This window comes from Thermobia domestica, chromosome 2 (assembly GCF_964235325.1).
Source record: "Thermobia domestica chromosome 2, izTheDome1.hap1.1, whole genome shotgun sequence".
In the NCBI taxonomy this organism is placed as follows: domain Eukaryota; kingdom Metazoa; phylum Arthropoda; class Insecta; order Zygentoma; family Lepismatidae; genus Thermobia; species Thermobia domestica.
The window spans coordinates 309,198,420-309,222,253 of NC_137455.1; the positions used below are offsets into that span (position 1 = coordinate 309,198,420).

At 34.0% G+C, this 23,834-nt stretch overlaps 1 protein-coding gene across 1 annotated transcript in view; it reads left to right on the forward strand.

Annotated features, from left to right (window-relative positions):
* LOC145679832 (putative glutamate receptor) overlaps nt 1–23,834 on the forward strand; it is a 91,281-nt gene that overhangs the window by 60,674 nt on the left and 6,773 nt on the right. Inside the window, exon 2 of the mRNA XM_081750352.1 lies at nt 20,786–20,868. The gene's annotated coding sequence lies outside the window, so the exon portion shown is untranslated. The remainder of the gene's footprint in view (nt 1–20,785; nt 20,869–23,834) is intronic.

The following is a 23,834-nucleotide window of genomic DNA, read 5'->3' on the forward strand; positions in this document are numbered from 1 at the left end:
AGATCTCTGCATTTCTTTCTATTGTTCTCCTACCATCTATTAAATTTACATCATAAGCGTACGCATAACCTGGTGAACACCGTTCAGCTCTAGGCCCTGGTTGCTATCTTTGATTTTCCTTGTAGCGTATTCCAGGACAAAGTTGAATAATAATGGCGACAACGCATCTCCTTGTTTCAGGCCATTCTCGACGTGAAAGCTCGTCGCCAAAAATTTTCCTACCCGGACTTTATTTTGGGATTTATTTAAACATGCTTTAATTGATCTAATTAGCTTTTTCGGTATTCCAAATTTTGTAAGAACGTTGTACAATGTTTCTCTCCTAACCGAGTCGTAAGCCTTTCTAAAATCAATAAATAGTTGATGTACCGGGCTACTGTATTCCCACTTCTTTTCGAGTATTTGGCGAATGGTAAATATTTGGTCGATAGTTGATCGATTTCTTCTAAATCCACACTGATAATCTCCAATAATTTCATCTCCGTATGGGGTCAATCTTGCCAATAGCAGGTTCGAAAGGATTTTATAGGATGTTGACAGAAGAGAGATGCCTCGATAATTATTAAAGTCAGTTTTGTCGCCTTTCTTGTGGATTGAAACAATGATTGATTCTTTCCACTCTTGTAGCAATTCTTCCTTGTTGTAGATAAGGAGAATGAGTTTGTGTATCTTGTTCCACAATTTTTCGCCTCCAGCTAAAATTAACTCAGCCGGAATTTCGTTTACACCCGGAGATTTGTGTTTCTTTAATTTCTTTATAGCGATTTCTACTTCTATTCGGTTGGGTTCTGGAATATACGGTTCTGCTGTGAGTATCTCCCTTTCTCCACGCACATTTGTTTTTGACTGGGTGTTAAGCAAATCATCAAAGAAATCTTTCCATCTTTTTAAAATGCTATCTGTATCAGTGAAAACTGTTCCATCAGCTTTCTTTAATATATAAGCACGAGGTTGATAGCCTTCCTTAAATCCGTTGATCCCTTTATACATGTCTCGAATGTTTTTATTTTTACTATTATTTTCAAGTTCTTAGATTTTAGCTTTCAAAAAATCGCGTTTTTTTGTTTGGAAGTTTCCCGCCTGATATCGACGAAATTTTGTGTAGTTATTTCATTCGGATTTTTTAGCCAACATAATTTTGCCTGTTTTCTCTTCTCTCCTAGATCGAACCATGGTTTGTTCCTACGTATTTCCGTGTACCAATTTTACTTTTGAGAGAGGATGCTTCGTAAGCAAAGAAAAGAATTCAATTGCTGGAATATTTTTCTCCATAATCTTAAGATTACATCTGTTAACTAAAGAGTATATGACATGCGTTAGATTTCTATAACGATTCATGTAGTGTTATTGAGATTATCATCATTTTGCTCAAACAGTATTGTTGCGTCATACATAATTGATATTCTTTCTTCATAGTTTTGGGGAAGTTATTTATATTATTATATTATTATAAAACAATTTTAACGTTGATCTTTGTGGATGCCTAATTAGAAATATACCAATTATAAATATCTAACCCTTTATTCTATTCATACAAGAAAAAGGAAGCATCCTCTTGGCCTTCCTAACTTCCTTGACTAATTATTCCCCCGTTTTGATTTTCTTTAATTCAAATATTTCCTTCTTTTAAAAATAACTAAACTATAAATATGCGTGTATTCAGATTTCAGAATGTGTTCACGGCAGTGATTTGTAATACTGATATGTACAACTACTTCACCTACATCGCCTAATATATAATATACTCCACAACAGTTGATCAGATTCATCTACCGTAATATGAGTTTCATCTCCCTTCTCTAGAATAAGGCGTACTTAGTATTTTGTTTCGAGGGGCTATGCCCAACACAAGGAAGGAAGTGGGAGTGCAATTGCCCATCTGAGTTTGAGAATTAAATATATTTTAATTTATGCATAAATTGAAGTTATAGTGGCAAGAATTGCAGACCGATAAATCCTATATATGATATGATACAAAAACTTATGAGTGAATCTAACCCTTTATTCTATTCATACAAGAAAAAGGAAGCATCCTCTTGGCCTTCCTAACTTCCTTGACTAATTATTCCCCCGTTTTGATTTTCTTTAATTCAAATATTTCCTTCTTTTAAAAATAACTAAACGATATATTTTTTCCTTTATTATAATAACTAAAGTCCTGTTATGTTGATATCCGCGCATGTTGGTGTGGAACACCAGTTTCTCTTATCAACTCCTCTTAGTTTTGGTGCTACTGACAACGGCCCACTTGAATCACAACTGACAACGGTCGATAAAGTATGATAGGCGAAATGAAAGAAAGTAACGTCCAGAAAAAGAAACAGAAAAGTAGAAAGGACGAAAGAAAAAAACAAAAGGACGGAGTTCTTACATGGAATGAAATTTGACAAATACAGTATTATTTGTGAACAAAGAGCATAAGAAAATGAAAAGTCAATTGCATTCTTAGAAATGGTAAGAAGGATTATTGTTGTACGTGGAATGCGAAAAACTAACAAATTTATTTCGGGGGGGGGGGAATTGAGCCCGATAGCCTCCTAAATACGCCACTGAAGACAATTCTCTCCTCTGATCCTTCACAGCATTGTTTTTCAAATTCATAAATATTTTGAACATTGCTTATATATATATATATGAGAACGGTCTTACTCGACCCCCCCCCCCCAATGTTGAAGACAGATTTGCGCCGATGCGTCCTACCCTTATGCCGTGTAAGCTAAAGGATATGGTAATGATAAGAATGAATGAAAAATAGTGTAATGAAGAAAATGGGAGGAAGAAGAACCCCGAGAAACCTCAGACACACTGTGTTTGTCCACCACAAAATCCACTTCGCGCGAGGAAATTCTGAATTTCAGGAAACACAAATATAACATCAATTTATAATTTTTATTGTGAAGATCCGAGAAAGTAGCTGCACAGAGACTGACTTATATACTTGTTTCTCTTTGACAAAATTACAACTGAAGTCATCAGAGTAGATTGTAATTAATTTCTTGATTGTGACACTGTCATCCAAAGTGTTTACTCTGAGAATTGCTTGAAAAGTCAAGTAAATATATCTCATTTCTGTACACCGAGAATCCACCTGAGATACGATCTTGTGTACGATTACATCAAAAAGCCAATATTTTAAATTGTTCTTCTCTGATTTCTTCTCGGAGTGGTTCAGTATCAAATGCGGGATTCAATTTCTTACATTGATATGATCTAGATTTTATCTTCAAACGTCCGGAAGAATTAATGGTTGTAACTTAGAGAAATGTAACCTACCCGTTTCTTCTGCCATAGGTTTTATAGTCTTAAATCGTACACAGGGCTCCCTTGTGGCTATGTGGATAGCGTACGCGCCTTTGGTATGGGAGACCCGGGTTCGATTACCGGCAAAAACTCATGTGTATCGGAAACTATGTTAAGTTGTAAGCCCAAGGCTCATAGTCTTCTGCTGAATGGGATGCTTAACTCAAATCCACTCCAATTCGTGTACATTCCATCTTGTTTCAGAAATGCTATGGAGGGATTGCCGACCCTTGTATTTTAATAATCTCTGTGGGACAGATTTGATTTTCAGTCTTATCGTCCCGTTCAGCATCGAGGCTATATGAGACGTGGACCTACAATTTAACGTGGAATCCGAACCAAATAAGCTCCCTCCAAGAATAGAAGCTGAGTCCCTACGCTAACCGCTCATCCACTAGGGAGCTCTTTGTGTGGACTTGAAAATACCCCAGTAACTATACATAAGTCACTAAATTTTTGTATTACCAATAGACTAAATTTTTCTCCTTTCACCAAAGGTGTTTAAAAGATCGCTAAATCCAGATTTTTAAATCTAATTTTAATTTGATCTCTAGAAAGGATATGAAATATATATATCGCGTATCGCGCCCCCTCTGGAAGGTTTGGGTCCCCATTTATCGGGATTCCTATACCCCCCTTATTGTTAGTCCTGATGATATGCCTAGATTTAACGTTGGCTACATAGTCGAACACAAACAAATTGTAGGCAATATCAATTTTGAAAATGCACTTGGAGAGTTTCTAAGCAAACAAATTATTATATTGAGTGCTTGAACTCACCTTGAATAAATTTAACTGTGGCGTTAACAGCCGATAGCGTAGTAACCCAATAACGTGCTTGGGACAATTCGTATTGTATGCATTCTGTTTATAATATAATAGATTTGATCATTATAATATGCTCATCTGGCAACCCTTAGCTTATAAGTCGATTTTGTATAAGTCTTCACGATTGTGGTATAAGATAAGCTAGAGAGAACAATACCGTGGCAAACAACACCAAAATGGAGTCATGGCAAACAACACGTAATAGAAATTTGATATTTTACATGGTTTAGGAGATGTGATAATGAATGTTAATGTTGGCAATACTGCTAAAAGTCGTGAAATTAGGAGAATATGTAGTAATCGCGACTTCCAAAAACTGTTGGTCAAGTGTCAAAAGTACGAAAACAAACAACGATCGTTTTAAAAATTTCTCGCAACTACGTCATTTTAAGAAGTATTGCCAACTGTAGCAAGTATAGTGTAATGTCCAAGAGGTCGGGCACCCAAAAATATAACCTCAGTGCAGAAAGGGGGCAATCACTCCAGCAAATAACAAAAACATTCATTTTTAACAGTTATAAATTCATCAAAATTAAAATATAAGAACAAACAAATTATCTCATTGCGTTAGAGCATGTACGATTTATTGAACTTTTACATCATGTCTCTCCGGTCTTCATAAAATAACCAACTTCTTTTTTCTTTCTTTCTTTCTTTCTTTCTTTTTTTTTTACATATATTGAGTAAACGTTAATGTTATTTTAAATGATTACCTCGTTCAAATCCTCAAATATTTGATTTGATTGCTTTCTATTAATTACTTTTAGTTTCTTGCTTGATATTCATAAATACTTTCTTTCTGTATGCTTTTTACTAGACTATCCAGTTATTTGATGATAATACAAACATAGTTCGGTGTTTTCCGTTTGGCAGATTTGTCAATTGGCAGATTTGGTAATTGGCAGATTTGGTAATTGGCGGATTTGGTCATTGGCAGATTTGGTCATTGGCAGATTTGGTAATTGGCAGATTTGTCAATTGGCTGATTTGTCCATTTTCACGATTGGCGCATTTGGTCATTTTCGCGTTTGGCAGATTTGGTAATTGGCAGATTTGGTAATTGGCGGATTTGTCAATTGGCAGATTTGTCCATTCTCGTCATTGGCGCATTTAGTCATTTTCGAGTTTGGCAGATTTGGTAATTGGCAGATTTGGTCATTGGCAGATTTGGTAATTGGCAGATTTGTCCATTAGCTGATTTGTCCATTTTCACAATTGGCGCATTTGGTCATTTTCGCGTTTGGCGCATTTGGTAATTGGCAGATTTGGTAATTGGCGGATTTGTCATTTGGCGGATTTGTCCGGGTCCCGAACGCGTCCATCCATTACGATGCAGAGACCAGAATTCTTAGCCTGCAACAGCTCCGATCATCGTGCAATGGATGTATATAAATCATGAATGGTTTTCAGAGGGTCATTGTACCATTCCGCCGACAGTGGAACATCCGGTTCCGCCGGGTTCGTTGTAGAGAGTAATTACTATAGGGGTGTGAGATCTAGACTTAATCATAAATGTCCAAGAAGGTTGAGTACTGGAGATTGAGCGTGCTAGAGGATGTGTTATGGTTCATACTAATAATGAAGCAATACCTCTGCAGGTCCAGGAGTCAGAATTGGCTCATTGTAATTTTGAAAGTCGTCTAATTGAGCAGGAATTCGGCAATATCATTTTGATCATAGAATGAACATGGTATACTAGTGTTCACATTATCACTGGCAATAATACGTCCTGTAAACGTAAGCACAAGACTCATAGAATACTAAAAGTTAAGTGCATAGCATCCATAGTCGCCACCATTTTTCATGGTAACGAATAAAAAAGTTCAGAACAAATGTTTTATTGGGTGTCTATCATACATAAAATGATCTATTGTTGAAAATAATATGAAAAGAGACTCACCGAAGCATATTACATGTTTCCCATCATCGGTGGTTAACTTTACATGTTTCCAGCAAAATTTGTTTTCGGTTGACAGTAGTTAGTAATTTGGAAATTTCAACCTGACTGTGGATATTGAGGTTATGCAAATTGCATCGGACTATGATCGTCACAGTAGCTACAGTTACTTTGAGTTTTACAGTCACTTTTGGTATATTCGCTTTGCTTGCAGTACGTCCACTAGTAGCAATGTAATTGATGCTCGGTGAGCCTTCTTAGTGATCCCTTCTGTCCAAAATCACTCTTCGCCTATATGTATTGTTACGAATTTTGTATGTTATCACATTGGATACTATTCCTCACGACATACCTACACGCTTGATATCTTACTTACTCTTATGCCAAACAACCGTGGCCTCTTTGAAAGTCAGAGACGGATTTCAATTTTGCATTGCCACCCTCTACCTGCATCAACACACGCCTATGTTCTACCCGCCTAACGTACTACAGATAATTATCTAACTCACAAACAATAATGAATGACCACTCACTGCACACACATCCCAATGTTACCACCTAAAGCATCTTACAAGTTAGAAATTACATGTGTTTCTTTTAGTTTTATAAGAATCTGTATTTGTCCCGGCATTTAAAGAATATTTTGAAACAAATATTTTCATTATAGTGGAATTTGATATCGATCATGGATATTGTTAACATGATTTTTTCTTTGGGTCGTAATTGTGTGTTTCTTATCTACGTACTAAATGTCTACACTGATCCTTGTGTTAAGGCCGCCACCTTACATAAATGGTGGATGAAGAACCATCTTCATTCGGTTTTTGACTAATTTTCTTTTTTTTTTTAAAGGGGTAACTTTAGAAAGAAAATGACCTGGAACAATTTAATAGAAGAGAAAATTTACAGTCTATTTCCCCAAGATTCGCCATTTTCTAGAAATGATAGACACTTTCCGGAAAAAGTATCAGTGTTATTGTAATGTTGTAATGCTTTTAGAGTTGATGGCCATCATTAATTTCCAAATGACAGTTTTGTTATTGAAGGTGAATTATTAGAATATTTCTTGTCCCTTGTCCTGAACATATTTACATGTATGTAAATACATACAAAATACGTTAGAGAGGAGACTGAAATGTTAGAGAACGCCAGCTTCACAGTTCCTCGTGTTTGGAATAAAGCTTAATGCGATGTATTATATGACACTTATACGTTCGGAACATGAGAAACCGTAGGGCTGTACTTTCCTAACACTTCCGACTTTCCGCTGATGCTTTCTATATTCACTGTTGTTAGGCTTAACTTTTGCCAACTTTAGACCTATCTTTAAGTTAAAGCATATTTGAGAATCATACTGGGAGTATGTTTGAGAATTATGTCCTATAGGGAGTCAATTACGCACACATTGCACGTTGCAAAAATATGCATTTTTAGATAGCATATGCATGACTTCCATTATGTTAATAAGAGCCACCACTCCATGGTTTCTCACGTTCAAAATAACGCGCATCACAATGTAGATTTTACCGTCCTGGCTGTGAAACTACGTAGTTTACCTCATAGTTCCACGAAATTATTTTGTTATCTTGGTGTTAGGAATCATCTCCCAAATGTTGGTGTGTTATTGAAGCACTCTGCACAATGCACTGCGACTCTCATTTCTTTCTGTTACTAAAATATGTTTTCAATTTCTTGAAGTATCTTTCGCGTGAAGTTCTGTGATTTCGCGTTGTAAGTTTTCTCATCTCGGTTGACAGATCAAGTACTAAAGATATCTATGGTGACATGTGTCATCTTCTGATTAGCTGTTCAGAGCTAAAACGGGAATACTTTTCGTAGTATGTGTTTTTTGATTAGATGTCACTTCCCTCTCTTTTGACTCAAAAGTACACTGCTTGCTGATTGTGAAATTTGTATTTGAACTCATTTGAATCACCTAAAATGTCTAGGACGGTTTCTGTTATAACTATAAATTTGCCTATGGAATTGTTTAAGTTTTGGTATGCAATTTCTAAACCTTGTTAAAATATTTGGTAAGTACCTTATTTCTTGGAGTACATCTTTTAGAGTCCGACCTAGAAAATCTTTTGAAAATATATACTTGTAACTTGAAGATTTTGTCATCGTTTTTCCATAGGTACATGTAGCAGTTATGGGTTTGAAAATGAGATGTGTCGGACAGGAACAATTGGTGTTACGATTGATTTCTGTCTTAGGTATTGGTCTTTTAGTCCTTGAAAAACACGACAGTCTTTAAAATTCGCAAATGATTACCTCATAATGTCTTGTCGGACAGGTACATGTAAGATGGTCCCTTGCACATTACGTATAACATGGCGTAGTTACACTGGATTGTACATCTCCTAGGTGATGTCATCGTTAATGCTGAAGATATTGGCTTCGGTTCGTTGCTGCCATTTCTACATCGGGGATGTGGTCTTGTATGTAACCTAACCTAAGACACCTATTAATTATGTTATTTCTATGGCGAACGAAACTGTTAGTATTAGGAAAAATAAAATCTTTCAGTTTAACATCCCACAATTATGCTTGTTACTGTGTAAGGCAAGTGAATGATAAAGGAAGTATTGGTGGAATGAGAATTTTGAAGAAAAAGGGAGTACCCGAGAAACCCCACGGACACAGTGTTGTCCACCACAAGCTTACTTGGCCGGGGATTGAATCAGGAGCACCTTGCACCAGAGGTAAGCGAACTACTACTAAGCCACGGTGTCCTTCTATTAGTGTAGGAACTACAATATCTATTTGATGCATTGTTTCCAGCATTAGAGTGATTATTCGTGTTCCTACTAGCTTCCATATTATTTCAATTGAGCACAAAAAGTGCTACAAATAATATTAAGTAGCTAAATGGATGAAAATGAACGTTTTTTTATGGACGAAGTTATTGACGTGAAATGACGTTAAGTTTTATTTACTTTGTACTTAGTTGTTATCAGGAAATAGTTTTGCAATTACTGAATAGAGTTATTTCAAATGTTTTGAGTGGAGTAATTAATGATTAAGTGTTGTTGATTATGTTTTATAGTTATTTGGAGACAAATGCTTTGAAAATTAGGTACACAATAGAGCAGTTTGTAATAAAAACCTACGTTCGGAAATAAAATAGCCCATGAATAGTGCTACAGTTCAACCATTACATGCAACTTAGTTAATTGATGACCAATATAAACAACGCCTAATAGATATTTGTGCAGTAATCACAGTAATAGGCCAATATCACAAGCCACAATTACTTAGTCATGTACAATTGGAACATTGCAATGGCCTATTACCGTGTATCAGAAATAGAGATGGATTGGTAGTTGCAAAAAATGTTACAGGACAAACAATTAATTTAAAAGTAAATAAATTGTTATAGTCTCATTACATGTTATGGAGATCGTACGATAATGTGTCGAATTTATTTTTTGGTGGAATTGTGATGAATAGTGTGACGAAATCAGGATTCCAAATAACTAATTTTTCACTCGATTTTTTCTGTATGTATCTAAGTATAGGTGGTTGGACTAAAGCGTTTCCTTGTTTGTTATTTGTGTTAAAGAGCCGATTCGCGGAAAATATACCATTCAATACATTTGTAGATGTTAATTAGTGGCTTTGGAAGCGAGAGTAAACAATGATATGCAATTAAGATGTTAGATTTGAAGTTTCCTTATCTGGTCCATTTTTGTTGCCTGTTCAGCGATCTGTGTTATATCTATTTCTTGTGAAGTTTCTTCCGATTGTAGTGAATCTGCTTAAGTAAAACCTGAGAATTTCCATTAAAATCATCAGTGGCGTAGCAATTAGTTTCACGGAACCTAGGATGATAGAGGACAAGAAGCACTAAGGCTAATTTTAGATGGATGCATTTATCATAGCATTTCTCGTAGCAAAAATCGTATCATCGATATATCCTACCGTGGATTTCCCATGACATATCCTACGACATTTCTTGTCGATAGAACGTGCTCTATTTCGTAGCATTTCCCCCAGTATTTCTGGTCCGATTGCAGCGTCGTGGTGTGTTAAAAGGAAGGGAAAGATTTTGTGCCAAATATCCGTGCTATTTGCTTTGTGTGGGAAATTGAATTGTAGCAAAGAAAAATGTGTTGGAATAGGGATGCTATTATTATGCTGATTGAAAAATATGAGGAGCATCCTTGTTTGTACAAATTTAAAAGTCCTTTGTATCATAATAAGCATATGCAACAAAGGGCTTCAGAATAAATAGCAACTGAAACCTCTGTTTATATTTTCGGAGCCATAATTGTGCTCTTCTCTAATGATTTGTTTGCTACGTCACGACAAGATGTTTATCAAAATGCTACCGCGTAAAAGCACCATATACTTTTGATGCCATATAATATTGTACGAGATTTTTGGCTGCACATCTGCTACGAGAAATGCTTCCGTGTAAAATAGGCCTAACTATTATGATGGTTATTTCATTAAGTGAAAAGGCAGGGTACTCAAATTGCACAAGTGCAAAAGCAACAGCAAATTTTTCAACAGCGGGTACAAGGAAGATGATTACAATCAATCAGAATTAATAGAAAATCTTGGATATCACAGCAAATTAAACTGGAGATGTAAAAATTGTTCCAAGTTTGTAAGTTTCGATTTTCAGGACCAGTATAGAATATAACAAGACATACTAAAGAATGACTTACTCATCACGCTTCTATTTTTCTTTCAAAATTAAAATGAAACTAAGTCTTTCAGTATAACGTCCCACAATTTTGTCTTTTGGGCTAAAGGAAACCAATGATTAAGGCAAATGAATGATGATGGAAGAATCGATGGATTAAGAATGCCGGAGGAAACGGCAGTACCCCGAGAAAACCCACGGATACAATGACTATATTCTTTAAGTATATAGGAAGTTTATTATACAACCTAACACAATTCATATACAGTTATGCTTATATTAGCACATTTTTGATGGATCACGATTATGTCACTGGCCTAACTTGTATTATGGCTATGGACATTTTTGTTAATGTTAGAAAGATGCCTTTTTTAACAGCAAAAAGAATAGATTTATAAATGTATAAGGTGAAAAGTGTTAAAATTTTTACTTCTATAAAAACCGTTTTACATGACTCGTGTTGAGTAATTCGAAAATTATTCTAATCGGTTTCTTTTTCAATCAGCAAGTGCTTAAATTATTTTCAACAATTCCCTAGTGTATTATTCCGAAGCTAACTAATGAGTTAAACAACTACATAGTAAAAGCTAAGAGGTACTCTCGACACCTTAACTTAAAGTTTATACAAGGGGAAACACACACCACCTAGCTTCTTATTTAAAGTGGAGATGTGAGCAGACCTGAGAGACCGTCACTTGTGGTTATACCTAAAAGCTTTGTCCTGCAAGAATATTGCAGGGAATGAGATATTTTTATTCTAGGTGATATACGCGGTTTTTCTGAAAAATGAAAATGTAAGAGATTCGATTTATCATGATTTATAATTAATCTGGTCGCTGTTAATCACTTCAGCAATTTGTCGGTTAAAATGGCAATTTCATCTCAATTTCTTCTATTGATTTTCCTGATATAATCATACTGATAGCGTATAGAATACCTCCCGCTGGATACATATATTTTAAAAAAATCATTTATATACAGCAGATAAAGAATAGAACACAAAATAAAACCTTGGGGAACACCTCCGATTACACTTGATAAAAAAGAACAAGTTGTTAAACTCCATCTGCAACCTATTTTGATATATGTATTGATAAGAAACCAGTTGCGAGCTAAACCTCTAATACATAAGCATACAACTTGCTCAAAAGAATAACATGATCAACGGTATCGAAAGCTTTGAATAGGTCAATAAATAGGCTAATAACATACTGTTTTTAATTCAGAACCACATTAGACATAGTCAATCACACAACTTCGAAAAACTGAGGAGGTGTGACTTCATCATATATATATAATTGAAAACGTAGAGAGAATGGAGACTGTGCGATAATTACGTATATCATGTATACTGCCCTTTTCTTGCAGAGGAACTATTTTTGCCAATTTTAACTTTAATCGAAAAGAGAGATACTGTTTCAAGAGAGATATTTACTAAATAACAGATATAACCTAATAAAAGGAAAGCAAAATTTAATAACAGTCATAATAACATCATCAAAACGTGAAGATTCCGAATTAAGAACCTATCTAGTATTTTCGATAACTACTCTACTGTCGCTGGAATTTTTTAAAAAAAGTATGTGAACGTATTGAGAGTTTCATCGAGTCATCATGACTGCTTGTGTAGTGTTAAGTAATGGTATACTATCTAGAAAATAATTGTTGAAGACATTTGCAATCCGTTTAGGTATTTTAATAATTTCGTCCACAACATTCACATACTCAAAATCGCTCTTTCTTTTGGTTGTTTCATCATTTAACATTTTCCACATAGTTTTAGCTTTGTTGGCGGATTTGCGTATAGTGAAACTATTAGATAGTAATTTAGAAGTTTTAATTACTCTTCTGTTCTGTTTTCCTGTACTTAAAAATATAATTTGAAAACTTGTTGATTTATTTGAATAATCTATATATTATATCTAAACAGATTACTTTTAGAAATTTTAGTACCTGTAGTTAACCTAGGTTTAATAGACGACATTCGAATCTTAGGAGTAACTTTCGAAAAAAGCCATGTTGAAGTAATGTAAGAAAGTTTCAAAGATGTATCTTGTTAGACGGGTTGTATATTCCGTTCCAAGACTGGTGAGAACCGGCGGAACCAGATCCGCGAGGAACCGGTTCTTGGAGATCTGGTTTTCATAACCGGTTCCAGACCTGCACCCGAAACCGCGGTTGCAGAACCGGATCTTAAGAACCGGTTCCAGAAATGGATTTAAAAACCCGGTTCCAGAACCGGATCTTAGGAACCGGTTCCAGACCCGGTTCCAGAATTGAATCTTAGGAACCAGTTTTAAACCTGGATCCGAAAGCTCCCAAAGACCTGTAAAGGAGGCACAAAGTTCATCTTCAAAACATTGCAAAGAGGCCACGCGCTTGTGCCCTACCCGCCCAGACCCGCACGTGTCTCCCACAAAAAAGTTTTTGGTTCACCAGTGGGTGTTCAGCCAAATGAGTTTGCAGTTTGCCTGTTTAGCCAATGAGTTTACCAGTTACCCAGTTTGTTTAGGCAAATGAGACAAGCGGCCGCCGCCTGGGCGCTTGCCTATCACTTGCACCATTTAATCTAGCACACTGTCCACAGACTGTCAGCAGCTCGGATTTAGAGTAGAGATGGCCACAAAATTCCGGTTCTTGGAGATATGGTTTTTAGCACCGGATCTTAGGAACCGGTTTCAAATCTGGATCCGAAAACCCGGTTCCAGAACCCTATCTTGGGAACTGGTTCCAGACCAGAATCCGAAAAACCGGTTCGAGCAGGAACCGGTTGTGGCTATCCCTAGTATCAAGTCATTGAGCAAAATCCTCATCTCCCAAATCCATTTAACATAAAAGCAGATGGCATCAAATAAATTGTATTATGCGTTTATGAAGCATCAGCCACAGCTTAGTCTGCGCTAGTCAAAAAAAAAAAAAAACGTGTCTGTAAATCGTGCGAAAGGATTTAACAAAATTAATGTGTATCACTTCTCTGATGTTCCTGAAAAAGAAAAAAAGTGGACTCATCGAACTTCGAATTTATAATTAGACGAAACTGGTGTGCAAATCGTGCAGAAGAAAAATCCAAAAATAGTGTCAATGAAAGGAAAGAAGCGTGTTAGATGTTTGACAAGCGCGGGAAGAGGTGTGAATACTACAATCATCTGTTATACACACGTAGTTGGTTCATATGTTCCTCCTATGATCATCTTCAAACGAGCACGTATGGATTGTTCACTGGCAAGCGGAGCGCTTGCAGGAAGCATTATAAATGTTTCAGAAAGCGGTTACATCAATCGCGAACTTTTTCTGAAGTGGTTCAAACACTTTGTTGCGCTAGTTAAACTGTCTAAGGAAGAGATGATGCTTGTCTTATTGGATGGACACATTACACACTCAAAAATCATGGAAATCATCACTCTGACCAGGGGAACTGGCGTTTTGCTATTACAGTCGCCAGATCATACAACACATCGTCTCCAGCCGCTGGACGTTTTTGTGTTCAAACCATACTAGCTTTACTACGATGAAGCATTGGCAAAATGGCACAAAACGAATTCTCCTCCGTTTAGACAATTTCACGTGTCTAGTATACTCTGAATCCTATCCAAGAGCAGCAACAATGACCAATGTTATTAGTAGTTTAAAAGCTACTGGTATGTGGCCAGTGGATCGATATGTATTCCGAGACTGTGACTTTGTACCTACATCGGTCGCAATGTTAGACAATCAGGTAGAACAGGCAGAAGAGGAAAATAGCATAAGAACTATGAACGTTACAAAGAATATAGCAACAATTATCACTAATGAAAACCGGGTAAACGGGAAATCTCCAAAGCTACTAAAAACGGTTCATGAAATCATTACGCTGCCCAGTCTAATAGCAGGAGAAAGTAGGTCTACAAACAGGCAAGCACAGAGAACAGAAGTTCTCTCATCAAGTCCTTACAAATAGCATTTTGAAGAACAACGGCAAAGACAATCAAGAATATCGTAACGTGTGAAGAAACCTAATCTTTCTGAACCGTTAGCTATATCTGCATGTGCTTCAGGAATCCTTAACACCAAAAAGTGTTCTCGAAAAGTAGATACATCCAAATCACAATGCTCCGAGCTACATATTAGTAGTGTTTGAAATATGGCTATTGAAATCAATGAACAAGATCGGTTTTGCATCCTTTGTCAACAATATATAATCGAAGGTATGGCATGATGTGTTTTGTGTAAAGTCTGGATACATGAGTCTTGTGCAGGTGTTTTAGGAGATGAACATGTATTCTTTAATGATATATTCTTCCTCGTATTAATAACACTGAGATAAAGAATGTGATATATCATAGATATATTAATTTGTTTTACTTAGGGGTTGCGTTTCTACTTAGCTTATTTCTAAGATGTTATTCCTGTGCTCGGTTATTTGCATTGCAGTATTTTTCTCTTTAAAGATGTGTTATTCCTCATGAATAAATTAATGTGATATTCCATGGAAATGATAATTTGTTTTATCCATATGCTTTATTGTAAAATTTGCATGTATTCAAATGGGAGTGCGATTTTGGCTTCTCATAGTACGATTTGGGAAACCTGTTTCGTAAATCGCACCAATCGCAGGCTTCTACTATATCATCATTTTTATCATGGTAATCATAAGATATCGTTATGGAATCACTGTGAAAGAATTGGAAAACTATAAAGTTCAATACGATAAAAAAATAATTTTAAATTTCTTTAAAAGTTTCGAATTGAAACCATTTATGTAAAAAGTGGTGTGATTTTGGCTACTCTCCCCTACCTTGTTCTTAGTATTTAAGTTGCACAGCTGTCGTGTCTTTCCCCGACTTTGATGCTGTATTGGCAATTAGCCCCATACACATTGCATTGTGTATGGGGCCACAATTGTCTCTAGGACAGCTAGTATTTCTACTATAGTGTGACTTCGAACTGGAAAAAGGTGGTATTTTTACATTGTTATTAAATTCACTAGTATCGTTTGGGACTTCGTATCCCTTAAGATATTGCTCCGAGATTTTCTGTTTTGCCTTGTAGTAAAAGATAATTGGCGAAATTGTTGAATTTGGATTTGACGTTGTAGTTGGTGGATATCTTGCTCTAAGAATTCGACAACTGTAGTCCTTCATAAAGTTTTGAAATAACCTCAGCTGAAATAACCTGAGCTTGGAATAGCTCACTAAGTTGATTGTTATTTGATTTTCCACAGTTATTGCATGATATACTGCAATAGTCTTACATTTACCACATTTCGTATTAAGAGCAAAATTAGTTGAAATATGGGAATCGTTCACACTGTCCAGCACACTGACTGTTATAATTATCCATCTCATCATCACAGTCTCATTTAGACTCAGTACATAATCGTGGGATGTCAAACTAAATAATAATAATAATAATAATAATAATAATAATAATAATAATATAAATAATAATAATAAATTATTATCGAGGACAATGACAGCTCAACCTATAAACCAATATACGTCATTGCTTGACACATAACTCTTTCTGTCCAGCCGTCTCCTTTAGCCTAACCGGTAGGGATGCGCACGAGACGAGTCGAGACAGAATTTTCCTGACAAAATTCGAGTCGAGACACAGCTCTTCCAATAGAGAAACATACATTTTTCGAGTCGAGACATCACTTTTATAGCACATTTTCGAGACGAGACAGCCTCAAATCTTGTCTCGTACGCATCCCTACTAACCGGCATAAGCGTGGGATGTAAAACTAAAATATTTCATTTTTTCCTTTCTGTTCGGAAGCATTCAAACGATAACATTTGTATTAATATTTGAAGAATTGACACAAGTGTCAAGTGTCAGAATACTAGCGACTACGTATCAGATAACAAGACAGAAAATACTACCTGTCAACTGGTCAACTGAGTGACAAATTTGTTTATGCAAAAATAACACATTCTTTGACATATCCAAGAAATGTAGGAAAAGATATCTATATTGAAATTGTACTCCTAACATAAGGAAACAAGCAATTTGTAGTAACTGCAATCAATTGTTTAGAAGATATAAAGTAACTTCGCGCTGTATTGTAATTCTGGAAAATTGTTATAGCATATTTCATACAAATAGTCATAACTAACGCTTAGACAATCGATTACAGATCAAAGGCATTTCTATGCAATAGTTATACTTTATAAGTTCAGTTTGTGAGGTACGTAAATAAATATTATTATTTATAGCTACTGTTCTTACATGCACGTAATCTGAATGAATTGAAATAAAATTCTCTGGAAATAAAACATTTACCACATTTGGTAAAATAATCTTTGATCTATCCAATAGCAAATTTTTATACTTAAATTGTACAGTATACCCACAGGTAATTGAAAGAAGTGCGCACACACATAATATAAAAACATCGTGAGTTTAACTGTTGTTTCAGTTACTTACGATTACAAACATATGCCTATAATAACAATAGTTGTATATAACAAATATTCATATATATTATATATGATCTTTATATTATATTATATATATAATCTCCAGTCATCGAAATAATGACAACATCCACGTACTGCAACATAAATTGCTTGGCATTCGTGTAATACGGCTGTGCTGTGTTAGCGCTGGATGTACCAGGCTTTGTAAACTAGTTAGAACGGTTTAGAATGTATAGAATTGCTATTACCATGACTGCGTAGTGGAGAAAGTGCTACTAGATCACCCCGTGTGAGGTTATTTCAAAACGTAACACTTTATTTGTTAAAGAAGGCAACGTGCTTTAAGCTGTTTTTTTTACACTAATTATAATATTAGTTTTCTCTCTCATTAGGCAGAATAATACAAAACATTTTCTCATTATTTGTTTCTCTTTTAATTAGTAATGGGATGCATCTCTCTTAATGCCCCTGCAGGTGTGATGCAACTTTCTGATGGTGTTATTTTTGTTATGTTGTATGACATATAGAGAAACTGTTGTTAAACATTGTTTGATAGAGGATTCAAAAAATTTAAAGTTACCTGATTTGTAGTGACGAGGAAACGTGTATGGAGAAGCAGTCCCTAACTAAATTATTTTCTAACAAGGACCCATTTATAAAATTATTTATTTGGACTTTTTCTGCCATATATAGAAATCAGTATCATACATACGAAAACTCCTTGTGCATGACTCGAATCTTAATCTTTATACATTATTGAGCAATTAGTTTTTTAAACAGTTTCAAATAAAAACAACTGTGGATAGTTAAAGAAATATTATTTTGAATCCTTTACTGATTTTCTGAAAGGTTGTCATTCAAAGAATATGACTATAATCAGAGCAATCTCAAACCACAATATTCGTAATCCCTTTAATTCAATCTGTTATGTTGAGCACCTTCATTGCTGTGTGGTTGGCGTACCCGCCTTTGGCTATATGGTTTGATTGCCAGTGGAAAATCATGTAATTCTGATCCCACATTAAAGTATAGATCTCATATAGTTTCGATGCTGAAAAGAACGGAACTACAAGTTCTGAAATTTGTTATATTATTTGCTAGAACATCCGCAAGACATAATACGTATTTATCACAAATAAAATTGTAAATAAAAAAAGAGATGCCTCGTTTTACTTAAAAACTTCACGAGTCTCCGTTTTATTTCTAATACAAGTTTTATTTTCAGATAAATGTAAAAACATGAATGTAAAAGAAGTAGAAAACGAAAGGATACCTTAAACGTGCTGAGATTACTTTCTAATGTAGATTTACAAAATAAAGAGTAAAAATAATGAATCTAACCTCCTCCATATTTTGTGTAACTAAATTAATGAAAAAACTTATTATTTAATGTGTATTTTCATTTAAGTTACGTTAACATTACGTTTTCTTAGAATCATAATAAAACAATGTTGGAAACACAAACACATTATTATTTCGACATAGATACATTTTTCTGACGTTTCAGAAATGATGTACAATAATAAAAAAGCAACAGGATCTCATTTTAATATCAAGATACGTTTCTGAAGTTTCTAAAAATTCCAATGAATAGAAGGTACAGGCCACCACTGCTAATAATAATTGCTTAGCGGACCGACATTATGATATAACGTGCGGTTATAAATGAAACAATATTTATGAACTATGAACAAAATCGCCTTAATTATTTCTTTTAAAAAAATGCTTCAAAAGAACTCGTCCTTAAGATTAAATTATCCGTTCTGAATTATTTTAAGAACAAGTGAATTATGCTGTGTTGTCAGATTAGTAATAAAATAATAATTTATGAAGTTCAAAGAAAATTTTCTGTCATTTTGCGAAATTTGTGTGGAAAAAACTCATCCCAAGGAATAAACTACCCCTTGTTGAATTATAGTTCAAATGAGTTACGCTATATTGTCAGGGTATTAATTAAACGTTTATTTATGAAATAGAATAAAATATCCTGAGTCAGTTTCTAGAAAATCGTATCTGAAAACCCCACTTTCAAGAGTAAGCTACCCCTATTTTTTATTTAACAGAGAAGGGATCTATGCCACACTATAGGGTAGATAATGATATTGTAGGAGTATTTTTTCAATTTTTCCTAAGCGCTAGTTTTTATAAAATATTATTATACTTTCTTGCAAAATTTCGCAAAATTATAATAATATATATTTTAAAAATTTTCGTTAACGTAGGCGTTGTGATACTAATGATCAAGTTTGTAACACATTTGTTTGCTTAGGAAAGTTTTTTTTTTAATTCTGTGTTATTTTAATATTGTCGTATTCCAAATATTCGATTTCGTTAATTGTCATAAATATTTTCAAAATTACTCACTCAGAAACTTGGATGATTATTAAAAGTAGGCGGATTATTCATAGTATTGTGTAGGTTTAATGTAGCCTGGCCATGGAAACGAGCGTGTGAACTCCTGATTTGCTGAAAGTCTGGGGTTAAGACTAGTACTTAATGGTGTTTCAAAATGTAAGGCAATCATACGAAATTTCCTCTCCCGTATATATTTTGCAATTTTGTTGCTGTTACCAGAATAAGGTACGTTATACACCTCAAGTGTAATTATTGAAATCCAGAAAGCAAGTACTGTGGTGTAAGAAAATCCACTGAATAAAACAATTAAAAATATCTCAAGTGCAAAAATACTTCTTAATTCTTCTGAGCAGATAGGCTAGAAGTTCTTCAGTGACGTAAGTTGTTTCCTTGCTTGCTGATCAATAGAGCAACCCACATTATGCTTTATTATTTTGTGTAATTATGCTTCATTTTTTTTCCAAATTATGCTTTATTATGCTTTATTGTTAATTTCAATCATTGTTTTACATTAATCGTGTATAATGTATTATATTTACTACACATTAAATATTCTAAATATCTTGATCTATTTATTAATATTTTATGCAACCAGTTTCTTTCATATTTAACGAATTGTTTACTTAATGCACTGTCAAGAGATATGCTTTACTCCAGTCAGTTTTTTCTATCATTTGTGTGCGCCTTAAAGGTGCATATACAGATATACAGAAAGGGAAATTAAAAGATGCCACCAAAAAGCACAGAAAGTGCTAAAGTTCAAGAGGTACACATAACAATATAGTGTGGAGTTCTAGTCAGGTCGGTAGCCATCCCAAAAATGAAGGGGGTCCCGGCTGAAGTTAGGGGTGCCCAATCCAACTTTTTATAGTTCATTTGCAAGCCTATCGTGAAAATTGTAGTGGGGCCAGCAAAAATTTAGGAGGGGCCGGCCTCCTAGACCACTCTGGATATGGCCCTGGTTCTAATATACAATTCATTGTTGGCGGAAAGTTTTCTTCTTCTTTTCCTTTTTCTTTTCTCCACATCAAAGAATACATCGAAAAGTTTACAGAAATAAAAATAAGCTTTACATTGTTGCATTGTTATGTTCTCAACGATTTTGCATTGTAAATACTGGTGTTAAAAATATTAGTACAGTATGTTAAACTTGCAGTTAAGCAAAATTTTCCAAGAATTGTGCTATATATTTTAGATTATGCTTTATGCTTTATTTTCTAAAATTATTCTTTATTAGCTATACTTTTAAAATTAGTTTATTCCGGACCCTTAAAGAACCACAACCATGTTCAAGGTACCAACCATATGTATAAATTGCTATTATGCTTTTTATGTTTTTTATGCTTTTAGGTTGCCTACTGATCAATGAATCTTGAGTAGTAGACCTACCGTGAAGTGAAACATTATTGGTTGAAAGTTTCTTCAAAATTAAGGTAAAATTACAATGTTTTGAATCTTTCAATAGTGCAGTTAAAATTAGTTTTACTAGGCAGAAGTTGAAGTTTCAGAGCATGGAAAACGCAACCATCATTATTTGCGGTTAGTTTTATTTTAGTCTCTTTTTCGATAGCTACAGAGTAAAATGACTGTATTTCCGAATATTGCACAATATTTTACTACATATCTGAATTATTAAAATCTTGAAAGAACGAATGATCCTTGTGTATAAAAATGAATTTTGATTTTGCAATTCAATGACTAGAAATTTTTAATAGTGACAATATTCTTCAAACTAGTTTTCTTACGTAGAATAGTTCTTATTATTGCACATATAATCACGGCAGATAAATCCATTGAAACAAGTACAGTTTAACGGTTACTTTTAATTTATTTAGAATTATTCTTTGCTGGTGTTTACAAAAATAATTTTCACAATATTTAGACTTGATTACCTTTCTATTTTGGTACAGAAGTTTACAATGTAAACAAACCACATAATTCACAAATGTAGACATAACGCTGTTCTTTTCCGGCTTGCCTGGACAATTTAACAAACGGATAGAAAAAATAAACAAAAGTAAGAAATCCACATACATCAAAATAAGCATAAATATTTGAATAAAACATTTCAATAAAATTAAAATATTGATTAAAATTTTTACGCTCTAAGTCCACATTGTTGTAAGTAGTGAAATGTGAATTATAGAATATGAATAGTACACAAAATTTGTATTTATATATTGTCCAATATTAGAGTATGTTGTAATATGTGTATAAAGCATGGAGAATTATTACTCTATTTTTGCTTTGGTAAGTATGTTAACATTGCATTTATAGAAAATAAAAAATTAATATTTCATAATGCATGTAAACACCTAAGCCAACCTTGTATGAAAATTTGAAATTTATTTTATTTAAAACTTGTGAATTACATAATTATTGAAAATTGATTCAACGACAATTATTAACAAAATTGTAAATTAATTCATATCAGTTGTCACCAGAAGTTCAATGCAAACTTCCTTTTTCTTTTAAAACGTTTATACATAATTTTCAGTGAATAAATATGAATCTAATTAGTACACAATTTTATTTTCATGTTTAGGTAGATCATTTCCTTGCATTTTAGAAATTGTTTCATAAGAACTCTTCAGTGTATTTTCAATTATGAGAAAATAGTTTCTTTAGTAACAGCAATAGGGTTCTCATGTACACAAAGACGAATGCGGAACATATGTTCTGAATTATAAATTGGCACGTTTATAATAAGTCAGATTTGCAGCTGCGAAAGAATAATAAATATTAATTAGAGACTCGCTGTAGAAAACAATGTAAGTACCAATAGCTATTCTAACAGTAGAGACAAAAGATAGTAAATTGTACCCGAGTGCCACAAAATAGAAAATAATATTGCTTAGAAATACAACCTAGCATATAACGAAGTATGAAAATCTAATTAAGGCATAAACGTATTCAAAAAATAAAATAAAAGAAACAATTTCAAGGTGGCACTTACATTGTTGTCTTCAGTGACTCTTCAATTGCAACTTTAACTTTGTTCTTTGAGCAATTTTAGAGACATGTTTCCTAAAAGCTGCTAAAATGGCGGCACTATATTAAATATGCAATTTACATAATCTACTAATATATTTATTATTATTATTGTCAATACGTGTACAATTTAAGTAACTACATTACAGCATACTGATGCAGGACATACAAACAAAATCGTTAGAGCCTTTTTCGAGAAAATTCTCTCTCTCTCTCTCTCTCTCTCTCTATATATATATATATATATATATATATATATATATATATATATATATATATATATATATATATATATTTAAATTTCACCCTTCAGTACTGTACTCTTAATTTTTAGTTGGGCAGCATAATCCGAAAAACGCCACTAGAGAATCATATAAAAACTCTAAATTTAAAATTCGGTGCGGATATGTTGAATTGCACAGCCTCGAAATGAGTGAACACATTGAGGACAAGATACTATATGCACTTCGATAATTTATGTCATATGGAAATAAAGAACATCAATGAGCTTTCGAAATGCATGACCTGAGTTAATTTTTCGGAAATTAGATAACTAGAAAAAATGCAAGACTTTGGCACTACTTGTTCTTGTTTATCACTGAAATGGCAAAAGAAACGTAGTGTTCTCTCTAATTTATTTTCTTTTAATATGGGAAAAACAAACTACACCCGAGCATCATTTAGCACTTGTGCCAAATTTAGTTATTGCGTTTTTGTCACGAAAAATATACGTTCACTTCGTAGAAACAGTGCCTCGTTTCTTGGTGGCATTACAGATTCAATATTCAATATTGTAAAAAGTACATTCAGAATCAGAATCCTACGTAATATGTAGAACGACAAAGTTAGTAGTTAACAATATCTATCTATCTATCTATCTATCGATAGATGTAGATTTCTTTGTTTTCATTATTATACGCGTTTCTTATATACAAAAATGATTTCCATTCGTATTGCCGTCATCATAAATTGCCATGAAAATTACTACACAAATATCAAGATTTAAGAAAAACGCGGATATAAATACGCATAGGATGTTAATGAACTATACCGACAAACTAAGAGATTATAAGACAAGATCAGAGATATCAAAATAAGAGATGTTCATACGGATCTGTGGGGGAAAGTGCCTAGTTTCAGAGGTAGGTTTGTCCAAAATCATGGAAAAACAAAATTTCAACACAATATTTTGAATTTGAGAATCCACGGAGTAGGGATCCATATAATGTAAAGCAAGTCATATAGTGCTATAAATAATCCAAAAAAGTTTATTACATCAATTGGCAATGTATGTGTAGGGGATTCCCTACAGATTATAATTCCTAGACATGCTTTGAACCAAATTTTCATATACACTCTGAGTTTAAGGTCGATCTAAAGTAGACAAACAAATAAGCCTTGACAACAG